This window comes from Crotalus tigris, unplaced genomic scaffold, assembly GCF_016545835.1.
Source record: "Crotalus tigris isolate CLP2741 ecotype Arizona unplaced genomic scaffold, ASM1654583v1 scf7180000017814.3102382, whole genome shotgun sequence".
Lineage (NCBI taxonomy): Eukaryota > Metazoa > Chordata > Lepidosauria > Squamata > Viperidae > Crotalus > Crotalus tigris.
Window position 1 is genome coordinate 3,028,734 of NW_024096652.1, and position 17,612 is coordinate 3,046,345.

The 17,612-nt window shown below is 40.1% G+C and overlaps 1 protein-coding gene across 4 annotated transcripts in view; it reads left to right on the forward strand.

Moving 5' to 3' along the window:
• Window positions 1–6,838: 6,838 nt before the first annotated feature.
• LLGL2 (LLGL scribble cell polarity complex component 2) overlaps window positions 6,839–17,612 on the forward strand; it is a 66,778-nt gene continuing 56,004 nt past the window's right edge. The window contains exon 1 of one of the 4 annotated variants that reach the window (XM_039342941.1): window positions 6,839–6,970. The gene's annotated coding sequence lies outside the window, so the exon portion shown is untranslated. Of the gene's footprint in view, window positions 6,971–7,021; window positions 7,149–7,238; window positions 7,259–7,358; window positions 7,379–17,612 lie in introns of those variants that run through there. The other 3 variants (XM_039342940.1, XM_039342942.1, XM_039342943.1) reach the window with 3 other exon arrangements.

Sequence of the window (17,612 nt, forward strand, 5' to 3'; positions counted from 1 at the left end):
ATAGTTAAGTTCTGCAGTGTAGGTCAGGAGTCGGCAACCTTAAACACTCAAAGAGCCACTTGGACCCGTTTCCCAGAGAAAACATTAGGAGCTGCAAAACGTGTGTGTGCGCATGCACACACAAGGGGGGGGGAGCTTGATTGAAGAGTTTAATTAAAAAGAAAGAGCCTGCTGTGCATGAGTTCTCTCCCTCCCTCCCCCTCTCCCTCTGTCTCCCTCTCTCTGATCTGCTCACCTGGCAAGCTGGCTTCACGCTGTTCTCCGACAAACTGACACACATTCTTATCAGGCTGGCTCTCTCCTGCCCTTGGTTGCCAGTCCCCCCACTCGGTGTGTGTGTGTGTGTGTGTGTGAGAGAGAGAGAGAGAGAGAGAGAGAGCTCTTGCTTCCTGCTGAGACGCAGCAAAAGCAGGAGCCCTGCCCAATAAGTTTGTCAACTTGTCCGAGAACAGCATGAGGCCACTCTTTTTACACACACACACACACACACACACACAGAGCTTCTTGCTTCCTGCTGAGACGCAGCAAAAGCAGGAGTCTCACCCAATAAGTTTGTCAGCTTGTCCGATAACAGCATGAGGCCACTCTTTTTAACACACACACATAGAGAAAGGAAGCACAAGTGCCTCTCTCTGTTTCTTGTCTCTCTCTGCAAATGGCAGAGGAGGCTGGGAGCTGCAAGAGAAGGCTCAGAGCCACACGCGGTTCCGGAGCCATGGGATGCCGACCCGTGGTGTAGGTCTTTAAATAAAACAACCAGTACTTTGAATTTCACTGGAAATCTTGGTGACCAATGCAATGAATTTAATATAGGTATAATTCTACACTGCCGGAATTGTCCCACTAGACTCCATCTGCTGCATACTGTGCCAGCCAGAGCTGCTGTGTCTTCTTCAAAGGAAATTCCATGCAGAACTGAAATTTCAGTCATCCAGTTGGGTGGTGATCAGAGCACGGATTACTGATATAGAGTATATGTACCTTGAGACTTTCTTCATTCGTGGTGGTTTATAATTGCTACTGTCAGCAATTGTAACAAATTTTCTATAGTTATGATAATAAGCACTGCATATTTGTCACAGACAAAATGGCCCCATGTCAATCAAGCGTTAGGAGCCTCCTGATGCATGAGTTTGAATGACTAGAACAGTGGTGGCAAACCTATGGCACACGTGCCAGAGGCGGCACTCAGAGCCCTCTCTGTTGGCACACGTGCCACTGCCAGCAGCAGGTTCATCAGGCCACCACCACCGCCCAGAGCAGGAGCCCTGTCCAGCACAAAGGAGGTGAAGCGGCTGACTAGCAAGCTCGAGTAGAGGTGGTAGAGCAGAGGTCACCAACCATTGTCGATTGGTGGACTGGAAGAAAAGGGAGGGGAAAGTATTTTACATGTACGTGTGCATGCACAGGGCCGCGAGTATGCACGCACTGCAAATGAGGCGGGACTAGTGCCTGCATGATACTAGCGCTGCCCCTTGCTTGGTGCAGCACCTTGTATCTGCACCCCACGGTGCAGCAGTGGCCATTTTTGCGCCTTGCAGCACGGTGACCCATTTTTGCGCCCCTGGTTTTTGCGTACCCCCCTCGAGAGCACCACAATGCTGATGGTCCCCTGGCACTTTGCGATAAATAAGTGGGTTTTGGGTTGCGGTTTGGGCACTTGGTCTGTAAAAGGTTCTCCATCACTGGACTAGAAGAAAGCCATCATGCATACAGCTCTTGGTGGATTGGCTTCTACATAAGTATCTGCACCGACATCGTCTTGTGTCTTATGTCAGCCAATATTTAAAGGCTTGTCTTCTGTAAACAATTGCTCTCTGACATTCTGCAAGAAACCCCCATCATTTGGATGGTGTGGACTGGAGATGGAGTTTAGGTTGCCTTCATGTGGAGTTGCTCCAGATTTGAGAATACCTACTTAGAGCTAGCAGATAAGATAGTAGATATTTGTGTACTCTTGATTTGTAGAGATAGTGGTTAAATTTTGAAGTGTATCAATTCATTGTGATTGTATGTGTGCGCGCATTCACCAGTAGTAGAGAGCACAAATGATTAGCCTTAGCTTTTCATTTTTACATAGGAGTAGGGCCCTATAAGAGGAGGCAGCAGGCCTACCTTAGAAACCTTTTTGTTCCGTTCCAATTAACTTACATGTGAAGAGGAATACAATACTTTTTTCTACAGTTAATTGTTTTCCAGCCTAACTTGCTGTTGTATTTGGCCTTGAATCGGCGTTTATGTATATCTGCCTTAATGAAAGAACACAAGACAAAAGCAGAGAATGACTTTTGGATTCCTGAGCAATGGTTCCTGAACAAACTCTTCATAGCCTTGCATTCCAATCCATAGATTCTTCTCTGAATAAAAAGTGGCGTCAAGGCTGTGGAATGAAAGATAAAATAAATTTGACAAATGTTAGCAAAAATCAAATCCTTATATGTGGCTGAATGGCATCTTGGCTATAATTTAAGCCAACCAAAGCTGGTTGAGAAATCCTGAGAGTTGAGATCCACACCTCTTCAAATTGCCAATGTTGAAAAATACTGGTTTAAACTGTTCTAAGATGCTTTGGTGTTTGTACGGATATATATATATAACTATAATAAGTAGGAGCAAGATTGTGTAGCTGTGACATCAAGGGTGAATTATGCTAGACTAAAATGTGGTTGGCTAGATTGTTCAGGATACTGTATTGCATAAACCTAGCCAGTATAGTTAGTTGCAATGAGTCACGTGAATCTCGGCAATGAGTTAATTCAAAACAGATAGTCCTCGACTTACCAACATTCATTTAGTGACCATTCAAAGTTATAACATTGAAAAATGTGACTTATGACCATTTTTCACATTTACAACCATTGTGACATGCTCAAGGTCATGTGATCAAAAGGCAGATGCTTGGCAAATGATTCATTTATGATGGCTGCAGTGTCCTGGGGTCATGTAATCACCTTTTGCGACTTTGTGACAAGCAACGTCAATGGGGAAGCCAGATTTACTTAACAACCACGTTACTAACTTAACACCCACACTGATTCACCTAACACCTATGGCAAGAAAGGTTGTAAAATGGGACAAAACTCACTTTAACAAATGTCTCACTTAGCAACAGAAATTTTGGGCTCAGTTGTGGTTCTATGTTGAGGAGTACCTATACAGAATCATGAGAATATGAATTTTAGAACTGAAAAGATAGGTAATAGAAGATTTATTCAGCCTATTGCCTTCCAGATGGCTTGGAGAGCATCCAGTTGGAGATACTTATTTTTAGAGGTGAGATCATGATGTGCTAAAAATAGACCAACAGGGAGAATGGACAGGATGATTAACATGTAACAAATGTCTGTAGCTCTTAAGGTAGGTGTAGCTTTATACATTCAGGTAGTCCTCAAGTTATGATCAGTTGCTGAGTGACTGTTGGAAGTTCTGATGGTCTTACTTGGTGCAGTACTTACAATCCAGATTCAAAGTTCTGGCAGTCACCCCTTTCCCAGCAGTCACATGATCACACTTTTGGCACTTGGCACCTGGGCCACATTTATGGCCATCTGCAGGGTCCCACAGTCAGTTGATTGATACGAGCTTTGCTGAAAATCAACCTCGCCCATAGCACACTTTGTTTGTTTAACAACCACTGAAAAAAAGGCCATAAAGTGAGGTCAATTACATGATTGACCCGCCTTATAACTTTCATGAGTTATAACTGTGTTGGGCAGGCTACATTATGATCGTACCTTGATTTAATCACATAGGCATATAACATTCCAGCCCTATCAATCACCTAGGACTTGTTCCCATGCAAGGAGTAGAGACCTGCCGACAAAAATGTCATTTTCACCTATGAATTGTTCCCCAAAGCCTTATTTAGCAGTTCGTTTTCAGAATAACATAATGAAAAAAAGAGAGAACTTGCTTTTTTGCGCTTGGAATATTTATGCTTTCTTACTTTTCAAAAATAATCTTGAGTTGATCAGGGATTGGCTTCTTGACAATTGAGTAAGAAAATGCAGAATTGTCTTTATACAGGTAGTCCTCGATTTACAACCACAATTGAGCCCAAAATTTCTGTTGCTAAGCAAAGCAGTTGTTAAGTGAGTTTTACCCCATTTTGTGATCTTCTTTGCCACAGTTGTTAAGAGAATCACTGCAGTTGTTCAGTCATTAAGTGAATCTTTCTTTCTTCATTGACTTGGCTTGTTGGAAGCCAGCTAGTTAGGTTACAAGTGGTGATCACTGGCCCGGGACCCTGCAACTCTCATAAACACAGGCCCGTTGCCTAGCGCCTGGATTTTGATCACGTGACCATGGAGATGCTACAAGGGTCATAAAGGTGAAAAATGGATCGTAAGCCACTTTTTTCAGTGCCATTGTAACTTTGTTACGCAGAACAGCTTTAAGTAAATTTGGGCCCGTTTTGCAACCTTTCTTGCCACAGTTATTAAGCAAATCATCACTGCAGTTAAGTTAGTAACACGGTTGTTAAGTGAATCTGGCTTCCCCACTGATTTTGCTTGTCAGAAGGTCGTAAAACCTCAGGACAGTGCAAACATCATAAATACAAGCCAATTGCCAAGAGTCCAAATTTTGATCATGTGACCATAAGGCTGCTGCAACTGTCATAAGGGTTAAAAATGGTCATAAGTTGCTGTTTGTTAGTGCTGTTGTAACTTCGAACAGTCACTAAGTAAACTTATAATTTGAAGACTACCTGTATATTGTGAAATTTGTTGCAGCCAGTCCAGCAGGATTTACTTACATCATGATGGCTTATAAATCTGAATTTGTCATTGTTAATTTGGTGACAGAATGACTGCTCTGAGGCAGTTTGTATTCCTTGAAGCACAAAAACTACATATTGATGAAAGCAAGAAAATAATTTATTTTGCAATGCTGGACTTTCCAGTTGGACACTACGTAATCATATATTCCATACTGTAGTGTCACAAAAAGGTAAATGAGGTAGTAATTTGGGCCAGTTTCAGTCTTTTCTAATCAAGCAAAAATGTCTGTTAAAAAACCACCAGCAAAAGAAAAAGATAGGCAATTCCCAGGGATTAAATTCAACTCACTATTAATATTAAGCTGATACTAAATGTTTACAAAATACTAAATGTTTGCTCATTTTTCTTTTTATGCATTTCTAGTGTCTTCATGGAGCACAATTCAACTTCTAGTCTTTATGGCATTAGAGCATAGTGACTGGCTGATTAGCTTTGCATAACTGAAAAAAATCAGCAAATCCAGCTTGTTAACTTGAGGACCTCATGGCAGTGCGACAGAATGCAATTAATATTGCTGGTTTCTGGGCAAGAGCTATTTAATTGTACATATTTTAATCTTGTATTTTATATTTTAAATTTTATGTCATATAGTATACCTTATTTTAATTGTGATGCTTCTGACACAAATAAACAGCAATACTTTATGTCAGGTGCCAGAGGGTTTGCTTTGCATTGTAAATTTCCGCATAAGGAATGAGAACAATGAGTGTGATTACATACTGTAATGCAAAACTAGAAATAGTAACATTAGAAAATACTGTTTAAAATATAGAACACAGTATTCAGAATGTTACTGCATGACTACTAATCACATTTTTTTTAAAAAAAAAAAACCTCAGTCACAACTCCTAGGCATTGATTTAAAGCAGGGGTCCCCAACCCCCGGTCGGTGGACCTGCACCAGTCCGCAGCATGCCAGCAAGCGGTCCGCACAAACAAAGCTCCATCCTCGGGATGCTGGCAGTATTGAAAATTGCACCCCCTCTGGTCTGCGGAAAAACCTTTCTCCATGGCACCAGTCCCTGGTACCCAAAAGGATGGGGACCTCTGATTTAAAGGAATACTGTCTTCGTTTTTGAAGACTTGGAGCCTGGTCCTAAACATAGCAATCTAGTTCTTCTCACTGGATAAAGCTATACTTTTTAAAATCAGAAATATTGATGAAGCAGTTTAATGTAGTGCTGAAGGAGCTGGCCTACAAACCACAAGTTTAGGCCTTCCTTAGGAAGCTGGATGGGTGACCAGCTCCTTTCTCTTCCAGCCCATCTATGGGATTTTCACCTACAGGAAAATAGGAGTATTATATATGTTCATCCCATACATTCTTCTATAGGCATACACACATGTAGGTAAAAAGCTAATAGCCATAGCTCACTATTTTGCCCTATATGGAAAATAACCATGGCTTGTAAATGGAAATAGACACATTAATTCAAGGAAACGTTAAGGACCATCAATTTTATCATGATGTGCTTACCATGAATGGCCAGGAAGAGCTGAATAAATCAATACTTATTGCCTTTAATTACACAGACGGGGAGAGGCAGAACATTAGCCAAAACTCAAGATGGATGGGCTTAACTAAAGCTAAATTGAGAATGTGAATGAAAATATCAGTTTCAAGTAATAAAGCCCGACTTCATGTGTTTGCTACCACCGTACTTACAAGGCAAGAGGCAATGCATTTTTCTCCTCCGGAATCTACGGATGCTTGCTTCCAAATTGCGAGTCGGTATACATCCCGACTTCTCCTGCGCTTGAAAGCTGCAGCCGAAGATCTGGATGGAAAGAAATGCAACCTGATCAAATTGAGGTCTGTTTTTAGCAGTTCGTTCAAGCTCGCAAAGAACGAAAACAGCACAGCCATGCGAACGCATCCTCGCATTCTAGAATCAGCCGTAAGTGACCTCACTGACTAAAGAACCTCCCGGGCTGCGTTCAAGGGCCCTTTGTACCCGGCTGCTACACCGTCTTCACCACCGGAAAAAGGTACGCCCAGAACGCGGCGGATATGGGGCGTGGCCAAGACTCATTACAAAAAGCCATTCAGAAACCAGATCGAATGTAGTCTACGGCACTCTCGCCGTGATTTCCAACTCCTCTGTGGCCGACCTTGATATTTTCTATTGGTTGTAGACGGAGCGAGAACAAGACTCGCTGCTTCCCGATTGGCCGGGATAGTAAACGCGGTGAGGAAAATGAATTATTCACGAGCCGCGTCGGGGGGCGGGGGGGCTTGAAATAAAGGCGCCGGACGAGCCACGCCCCCGGTCTCATTTGCATAGGGGTGGGCACGCCCCTCCCGGAGGTATCCAGGAAGGAGAGGCGGCCGCGGCGGCGCGAGGAGGAGTTGTGGTTGCTTGCAGGGTAGGTGGCTCAGCGCGCGCGCGGCCTGGGGGGGTAGGTAGGACAAGTGGGGCTGGGCGGGTGCCCCAGTTCGGGGAACGGGGCGGCGAGGGACGGGAAAGGGCCGACAGGTGAGGAGGCTCGGAGGGATGGGGGGTTGTGGAGGGGGGGGGGGAAGAGAAAGGAAGCGAAGAGGCTCGCTTGGACGGATGTGGGGGAGTGGCGCTGAGGGGTTGACTTCATGCTGAAAGGTGAGCTCCGCTGAGGTGGGAGGAAAGCGGTGACACAACTTCCAAATCGGTCTGAAGCCGCGCTCCTGCAAGGGCTTCAGAATAATAGGCGCGGTAGTGGGAAGACGGGGTGGAGGCTGGAACAGGGAAGAGTAGGTATCGGGCAGGGTGTTTTCAGCGCGGGGCGGGAGCCCATAGATATTTAGCGGATGAATTGGGAGCCTTAGGGTGGAAGGGTTTGGCTTGGCCAGGGTATGGGGGTGGCCTTTGAATAAGCCGGCCCAGAATTGCCTTGCTTTGCGAGATGGGCGCTATATAAATTTAATATGTCAATAAATCTGCTACAAGCACTGTCGTGGGAGAAGTGTGAAAACTCGAACCTAGATTCGGCTGGTTAAAATTTCGCAGGGTCTTTGGCAGTCATAAAGACTCCGGTCCTGGGGCTTCTTGCGTCTTTTAATGTGTGGAATAAGGTGGGTGGTATTTCAGGAATGCTTTAACTTGAAACTAGTTGTCTTACAGGTGGAGACTGTAGGCTAAAAAGCAAACAATGAGCTGCTCAGTATTTTGGGACGGGGTGGGGGTTGATTTTCTCCTGTTACTACATGTTTTGAGGTGATTCTTATAAGTACTGCCCAGATAATTCTTGCTTTCTGTTTCCCTTCCGACTTACAACAGTTCATTTAGCGACTGCTTAAAAGTTACAACTGCAAAATTGTCTTATGACTTTCACACTTAATGACCGTATCCCCATAGTCACATGATCAAAATTCGGATGCCTGGCAACTGACTCATATTTATGATTGTTGCAGTGTCCCAAGGTCATGTGACTTTCCTACAAGAAAATTCAGTGGGGAATCCAGATTCACTTAACAATCATGTTACTAATTTAACAACTGCAGTAATTCACTTAAAACGGCCCCCAATCCCCGGTCTGTGGACCAGTACCGGGCTGTACCATGCCAGCAACCGGTCCACACAAACAAGCAAAGCCCCATCCGCGGGATGCAGGCAGCATATAAAACCATGCATCCTCCAATCCGCAGAAAAACCTCTCTCCACGGAACCGGTCCTCAGTGCCCAAAAGGTTGGGGACCTCTGACTTAAAACTGTGGCATAAAAGATCCTAAAATGGGGCAAAATTCATTTAAGAAATGTTTCACTTAGCAACAAAAATGTTAGCTCAATTGTCGTAAGTCGAGAACTACATGTAGCTGTATGGACCTAGCTGCAGAATTAGATAACTTTTGTTTAAGGATCTAGAATTCGATCAAATTTAGACCTATTTGTGAAACTTTGCTTAAAGAGGCTTGACACAGTGAATGCTTCTGCCAATAAAGTTTAAGAGAAACTGAATCTCCTTTGTAGTCTTTGTCAATATAAACTAATAAAATTTCCCACTTAAAGAGATTGGTCTGTGGAATATCATCTTCTAAGCCAGTGGTTCTCAACCCTTTTAATGCCGCGACCCCCAACCGGTCGTAAGTCGAGGACTACTCAACTGGTGCAGCACCGTTTGCAGAATGGGACTTTTGGCGGGCTCAGCAGGGCAGAGACAGCCTGGACAATTCCTACTGGCTTTTGAAAGCCAATAGAATTAGACTCTATTCAAGAGGGTCTATTCTATTGGCTTTCAAAAGCCAATAGAATAAAAGGGAGTAGCACAGCTAAGGCAAAGGGGGAAGAAAATGGCGGACTGCATTGTTTGGCGACCCCCGTGAAATGGTCGTTCGACTCCAAATGGGGTCCCGACCCACAGGTTGAGAACCACTGTTCTAAGCAAATAAGATAATGAACATCAATTCTACCTAACTCCCTGTTTGCCAGGAGCCCCAGTGACCTGACAGTCTACATTTTTCAAAACCATAAAAGAGTAGCCTATGGCACACTTGAAAAATTAACTGCATTGTAAGCTGGGAAAAGTTGTCCTGTTTTTTTTCCCAATCAAAGTGGGCTGATTTAGTAGGTACTCGAACTCTTTGAAATACTCCAATTTATTTTTACATCAAACACAAAGATATTTATTTGCCACGGGACATTTAGCAAGTTTTTATTTCAACATTCAAACAATAGTGCACAGGCTTATGTATGGGTTTAATTCTCTTATTCCACCTTCTGCCTCTTTTTTGCAGACATTTTTCATGATGAAACAGGTATATCTGTTCTTACTTAAAACTCCCTTTTATATTTATTAAGAACTTGAGCCTATTCTTGCAGTTTCCTGTGATTAAACACTGGTTAACATGTTGTATGTTTGTTGTTTTATGTATTATATGCACACATCTGGATAATTGTGTTTTTATATGCAGATCAATGACACCTGAATGCAATGCTTAAAAATGAGTCCAGCCCACAGGGAATAGCAATAGCAATTAGATTTATATACAGCTTCATAGTGCTTTATAGCCTCTCTAAGTGGTTTACAGAGTCAGCATATTGCCCCCAACAATCTGGGACCTCATTTTACAGACCTTGGAAGGATGGAAGGCTGAGTCAACTTGAGTTAGTAAACTTAAATGATAATATTTGGTTATTCTGCAGCTGGACTCTAGCACCCACACTATTTTAATAATATTCAGTTGGCAGTGATCCTCAGAGTATGTTCTTTATAATTGGTGTGTTCATGGTTTTCCTTGGCAACATTAGATACTCTCAGATTACTGGACCCCCAAAAGCAGTTATGGGACTACTTTACAGATAAATATATGTAGGGTATGGGTTACAGATTGCCCCTTCAGAGAGTTAAATTAGAAATGGTAATATCTCTTGACAACGCACAGAATGAATGCTACTGTTTTATAAGTTTTCTAGTATTGAGAAGCTACTTATCCTATTCCTTTATGGACATTAATAAAAGTAGTATATTAATGGATATCTTAACCCAGTGGTGGCGAACCTATGGCACGGGGGCCAGAGGCAGCACTCAGAGTCTTCTCTGTGGGTACGTGCGCCGTCGCCCCAGTCCTAGGCCTTCAGCTGGGTTTTATAAAACCTTTTCGCTTTAGGCCTCCACCGCTGTGTACCCCCCAAAAAAGGTTCAATCAGTCAATTTCAACTTCTCACGGGAAAAAAAAAGTTCTTGCAAAGTTGGAATTGATTGATTGAACTTTTTAGTCCCACCCAGTCTGCTGTTACCACTGCAGCACACGCACCCAATGGGCCACACCCACCTGGCACCCGACAATGCATAAGTGGGTTTTGGGTTGCAGTTTGGGCACTCGGTCTCTAAAAGGTTCACCATCACTGGCTTAACCAGTGGAAGCCATATGCCATTTCTGATTCAGTTGCACTGTGGAACTTTTGATCACAGAACAGTTTTCATACAGTAAGAAGATGACAAAGTTTTCTATCTAGAATTGATGAAATAATATTGATATATATCTTTAACCTTTCAGGCCTTTCTGTTTTGTGTCTGTATATAAATATTGTAAGGTATTCTATTTGAAAGATGTTTTTTTATTATAAATCCTGAGTGATTATTGATCATTATGTGTTTTTATCCTGATTTTCAAAAAGGAAAATGGTATGCTGCTTGGAGTTGGTTCTGTTTGGAGTGGCCACTAAGCCCTATAAAAGAAAAAAAAAATACTATTTACCTTTGCTTGACACCAACAAAGCTTATGTGTGTGTGACATTTGCTATTTAGAATAGAATAGAATAGAATAGAATAGAGCTGGAAGGTACCTTGGAGGTCTTCTAGTCCAGCCCCCTGCTCAAGCAGAAGAACCTATACCAGTGATGGCAAACCTTTAAGAGACTGAGTGCCCAAACCGCAACCCAAAACCCACTTATTTATCGCAAAGTGCCAGGGCCGCATCAGCACTGTGGTGCCCTTGGGGGGGGGTGGGCGTGGCCCACTGGATGGGCATGGCTACGGTGGTCACGGCAGATTGAGTGGGCGTGGCCAGGCTGGGCATGGCCACCATGATGTTGCTCATGGGGGGATGCCTGTGGGGGCTGGGCAGGATTGGGGGAGATCCAGGGGGTCTCTGGTGTGTGGGGCGGTGGGCAGGAGGCTCGTCCTGCGGGGTGAGGCAGGGGATAGGGCGGGGGTGCCATTGTTGCAGGGCAAGGTGAGGCAGGGGTGGCTGCTGCCTGACACCATCAGCCCCCACACACAGAGGCCAGTGAGCACAGGAGGGCGCTCTGTCACCTCTACTCGAGCTTGCTAGCCAGCTGCTTCGCCTCCTTTGTGCTGGGTGGGGCTGCCACTCTGGGTGCCAGCGGAGGCCTAATGGACCTGAGCCAGCTGGCAGCGGCGGTGGCAGGTGTGCCCACAGAGAGGGCTCTGAGTGCCACCTCTGGCACACGTGCCATAGGTTCGCCATCACTGACCTATATCATCTCAGACAAGTGACCATCCAGTCTCTTCTTAAAGACCTCCAGTGATGGAGCACCTATGATTTCTGGAGGCAAGCTGTTCCACTGGTTAATTGTCCTCACTATCAGGAAGTTTCTCCTTAATTCCAGGTTGCTTCTCTCTTTGATTAATTTCCAACCATTGTTTCTTGTCCTGCCCTCTGATGCTTTGGAGAATAGTTTGACCCCCTCTTCTTTGTGGCAGCTCCTCAGATACTGAAATACTGCTATCACCTATTTCTTCTTTTCTTTAGACTAGCCAAGCCCATTTTAGCTCTTCAAGTGGGATTAGCAAATAAATTAGCTATTCAATACTGTATAAATAACTATATATAGTATAGAAGTGAATGAAAATGGTAGTTTTCAGCATAAAATGAAACTGCTTTGCACTGAATAATAGATTTATGGCATAATTTACCTGATAGCAAATGATTTACTATGGAATCATAATTTGAATCTAAATCTTTTTAGCCTTTATTCAGCGGTAGTTTGAGTGTCTTGTATTTATTATATTCCTTGTTATCTTGTTATAAAACACTGTAGATACAGTTACAGTAGTTAATGTGTGAACATTATCATTATGCTTTGAATCCATAATTTTTAATTAGCAAATTAGATAACTGCAATCACTGATTCAAATAAACTATGGTTGAAAAAAAGGTCTTAGTGATGTGTGAACCCCGACTATATACCCAACGCTTTAATTAAAGTGTTACTATTTGTGTTAATTCAGAGTTTCATAAATGTTAATATAATGTCTTGGACAATATTTTTCTTTTGTTAATTGCTTATTAGTAATATTCATCAGGGTTTCCATCTATAAGATACTGCCTGTGGATCTGTATATTTGGTAAGAAAGCTAACTTTGCAAATATGTTTGATTTACCATAGTTTTATAACATTCCAATTCTATATTTTTAAATGTTCTGAATTAGTTCAACACTTAATATTGTACTTACGGTATCATACTGAATCTTGGGCTTTAGTTTGTTTTCATCTTTATTACTTTGATCATTCTGATTTTTGACTGCCAATCAACTGTTCTGCTTTTTTTGTTCCACTTGCTGTATCATTTCTGTTCAGTTATTTTAAAAAATTTTAAGGGAAGTAAGTCTCTAATAGGCTATAGAAATATGTAGAAGATTGTTTGGGTTTTGTTAGTCATGAGGAATAATAACAGGTTCTCAAATCTCAATTTTACTGTAAAGCTTCATAAATCAATATTCTCTGCATATCTGAATGATTATCCATTTCAGTACTTTGTTATGTGAGGAACTTGAAATCAGGATGGTAGTTTCTGAAACTTAAATGATTATTGTTTTTTAATGAGCATGATCTAGAAAAACTGGTTTCTGTATGTATAGCAGAAGTGTTTCCTGGTATGTGTTGGGGGGGGGGATCTTTGGTTTTTCAAAATCCTAATCTTCCTTACTCAGAAGTCAATTTCACCAAATTAGCTTCTATTTACTTCCTAGTAATTTGTATTGATTTTCTTTAATTGTGAAGAAGATTTGCATATACTACGTAGCATGCTAACTGGTACTTTTCAGTTACATTTGGTGCTGCAATTCCTGGTGCTGAACATTAATTTCCAATATGTTGGTTTTAAACATGATTTTTTTCAGACTACTACAGAAAATGGTAACATTTTTTGTAAAGAATAATGACATCTTCATAAAGACAAACTTTTCAGAAAATTATATTAGGAGTCCTAGAATATTGTCATGGTTTCAAATAAGTGTAATAATATTCTGTTTTGAGTTCTATTTATAATTGACTTTATACTGAATTTAAACAGTACCGGTATGTATTTCTTTAGGCTTTCATAAATCTGTATACTATTTAAGTCTGGGCTTTTAGTTAAAAATAAACATATAACTGGGAGCTTGGCACAAAAACTAAATAAATTTTAGTGCTGTAATTGCAGAAGTACTTTTAAATAAATTTACATTACCTTTCTCTGGCTTTATTATTTATATCCCGCTTTTATAAATTCAAGGGTTTGAATTTGTGAGGGTTGGGCTGAAAGAGTGTGACTGGCTTAGAATTACCCCACAGCCAGTGGCGGGATTCAAATATGTGAACAACCGGTTCTCTATGTGGATGCCGCTTCCGGAAGTCCATTCTGGGCCTGGGCAACAAAAAATTAGCTACCGGTTCTGCCGAATTGGTGCAAACCTGCTGAATCGCACCATTGCCCACAGCTTTGATGTCACAATCTCCTGGTTTTTAGGCCAGCACCTTAACCATTTAACCAAATTGGCTCTCCTGCCTGAATTCTTTCTGGGAATGTTTAGTCCAGGCAGAAATGATATTTGAGAATGATCTGTCTTAATCATGCAACTTGTGTTTTTTTTTAAATGGCATCAAACATTTGTCAGCTGAAAGTTACTAAAGAATCTGCCTGAATAAATCAAATCCATATGGACAAGCTATATATGTTCCTGTGTTCCTTATTTTAGAATTTATTGATTGAGTTAAGTCCTGGTTTATACATATAAAGCAACAATTTATGTCATTTCTATATCTCAAACAAAAGAGTTGGGTGACTATTATAAATTAGAATAAAATTAGAATTAAAAAGGACAGTTTGCTTGATTTTGACCATGTGATGTGTGAATGAATCATTATGGTTTAGTATGATATACAAACTAATTACTGTGATTTGTTTAATCAGTTATTGTTAATTAAGACTAAGGGGTTTTATGTGGAGACATAGTCAAAATATGTGCCAACAGGGCCATAATTTAATTGGTTTTTTTTGGGGGGGGACACAATATTTCCATGCTACAGGTAATTGAACTCCCACATGTGTTTATAAAATCTGCCATTTTATTGTAAGGTCTTTATGTAGTTTTGTCATTAGTTGAGACTTATTTGTGGTGAATGTTGGACGATACTATAATGAAGAGCATGGTTCTAAAAATGCATGTATTGAAACTGAAATGATTGCATTTGACAGGAAAAATGAAATAAATAACTCCATGTTATATAAAAATAGTCAAAAACTACAGGAAGGAGATGAATTTGACTATCTTAGTATAAGTGTCTATAGAGATTCTTGGTCATCCAAGTTATGGTTATTTTAAAAGTGCTTTTTCAAAAGGCAACTGGTCTATGTTTTTCCTTGAAGATGTTTTACTTCTCGTCCAAGAAGAACTGAAGAAGCTTCTTGGATGAGAAGTGAAACATCTTCAAGGAAAAACAAAGTCCAATTTGCCTTTTGAAAAAAAAAAAATACTTTTGGGACTTAGTATAATGCCTAGTGAAGATGGAAACACAATTAGAGACATTTTAAGACAGACAACTACAGTAGTAGAAAGGTTATTGATTGTACATGGTCTGTTGCAAAGGATAAAGTGTCAAAATAAGTAGAAATGGTTTTGTATCTTTGCTTGCCTCTGCATATTTTATTGCAGTAAATGGAAATGTGAGTTGATTATATCATGTGGAATGCACTGGGACTGTGTATGATAAAACGAGAAGAACTAGGGTCGAGAATGAAGGGGTGCTGAATGTACATGGACTGAATAAAAAAGTGAATGGCCTGTGCATATTACAGTATGCTAAGTTTCTGAGATACAGATAGAATGAAGATCAAAGTGCAGAACAAATATATAAAGGAAGTAAGATTAGGTTGAATAGAAGGATTATTATGCTAAATAACAATTGCTATCATTAAAGTAACAACTTTAAAATAAACTCCATAGAAGTAACATGTCATGAAAATTATTATGCTCTAATTCAGAAAACAAGTCTACAGTAATACAATTTCAAGTTTAATGCCAGGTGAAGATTTTTTTCTTAAGCTGTATAACACTGCTTAGCTCTTCTTCCTGGTAGCTTTTAATCCTATGTTGATTTTATGGAAGGTTTTTTTTTTCTGTTTTACTTTAGCAAATTGGTTGTCATGTTATTGGCTGTCATGTTATTTTATATCTTTTCTTTTAAGGTGCTTTGAAAGTCTGAAGAACAACTCTTAAATTCATTCAGTAAAAATGTTTGCTCTTAGTATGCTTCTGGCTGAGAATTTGGCAGTTGTCTGAGTTATGCGTAGTAGCTCCTCTATCAGTCAGGTGTATATCTCTACTTTTTTAAAAAAAAAAATTGTATCACTGTAGGAATTCGATCACATACAGTACTGTTAATTGTTCTGTTATGCATAAAACAATATGCATACTGGGATGATAAGATAAAGCCAAACTGAATTCAAAGAACCTCACTCTCAGGAGTAAAGAATTAGTTTAAGAATGCCTTTGAAGTGGCAGCATTTCTCTCCCACAATAATATTTAAAAGGAGGAGCAGTCTGCCAAGGAGGAGTAGGGGGGGGGGGTGACCAGACTTTAATCTTCTTAGTGTTGAGGGTGTTGCATTGCAGAGAGAAATGTGTGCCCTGTGAACAGAGTAATAATGTTCTCTGTATAAAGCGAGTTAAACATATCCTGTTTCATCTGTATAAATTTATAGGTCTTGCTTTTAAGGGAAATGTGCTCAGGACTGAACCCGGACATTTTGTTATGCACCAGATTTAACAACCTTGGAAAGCCTTTCTGTTACTTATTCATAATAATGAAGGGCAAAGGTTATTTGTTCAAGCAACATCTTTATAACTTCTCACTGTGGTTATTACTTCCACTTTTTTTTTTTTTTTTTTTTTGCTTTTTGTGCTAGGTACAGAGTTGGACACTGTCCTTCCCATTTGTTTTTACTTATTGTAATTAAAGGACCTTCTCATTCTATCAAGTTATTGCAATACCTTGCTGTATATTTTTTTAACTCAAATTAGTATCTCAATTAGTTGAACTTTAGAAGCTACACAATAATACAGATTGATGCATATAAACAGTTTGTTGAAGCGGAAGATAATTCCATTTTGTGCAAAACTCTAGGCTAGGTTTTAAAACATTAGCTTAATCCTAAGACATTACACAAGATGTCTAATATTCTTCTTAGATTTAGAGAAGAAATCAGGTTAGATGTAAAAATGAACTGATATTGTCAGGACTCTCATTTTATTTTGTCCCTTGTTGTGTAGTGTTATGGTGACTACTAAATTAAACTATTCCTTTATGAATTTATGACATGACAAATGGGATGACCTCAGTATTGGTAGGAATGTGGAGACAATAAGCTCACTTGTTTCCATAAGCACAAAGTAATGATATACTTTATGTAATGAAGTAATGAATACCGTAGCTGCTACAGTATTCCCATGCAGTCCAAAAATTTCAAATGGAAGTAACTCAGAATGAGTTTTTTAGTTCTTATAGTTTCATAATTAATATCATGCTTTTGTCTTTGAGTAGTTACTAACATTAAACTTAAACCCTTCTAGTAATATTTACATTTGAGATTGTTCTGCGTGATTTCTTTGTACTAGAATAAAGATCTTATGAAAAATTAATGCTTCAATGTGAATAATCTCATTTTAACATTCTCACAAAGGTGTCTTAAAATCTCAAACAAATTATATATTAGATTCTTGTAGCACTCCTCATGGTGTTTGCTGCAAAAGACCAACATAGATACTGTATTCACATAAAACCAGATTTGCAGAATTCTGTTTTAATTGCCTTTTATAATGTTTATTTATAGCTTTTATGCCTACTGCACACTGCCCAAAGTTCCTCTGTGAGGAAGATGGGTAGTTTCTAAATGTGATACATAAATAAAAATTAAATTCTACAGCTTTTTTTGTGAACACAGAGTATGGTCTCATTTATTTCTTGACAAAAGAACATGTGTTCTTACAGGATTGTTTTGATCCAGAGATTTTATTTTAAATTGGTATGGAAGACTTATAGCTGAGTCAAATGCTTTATTATAGGAAGACTTACTTTCATAAATTTATCATTTAAAAACAAAGTCTTTTGATTAAAGATGCATTAGTCCTAG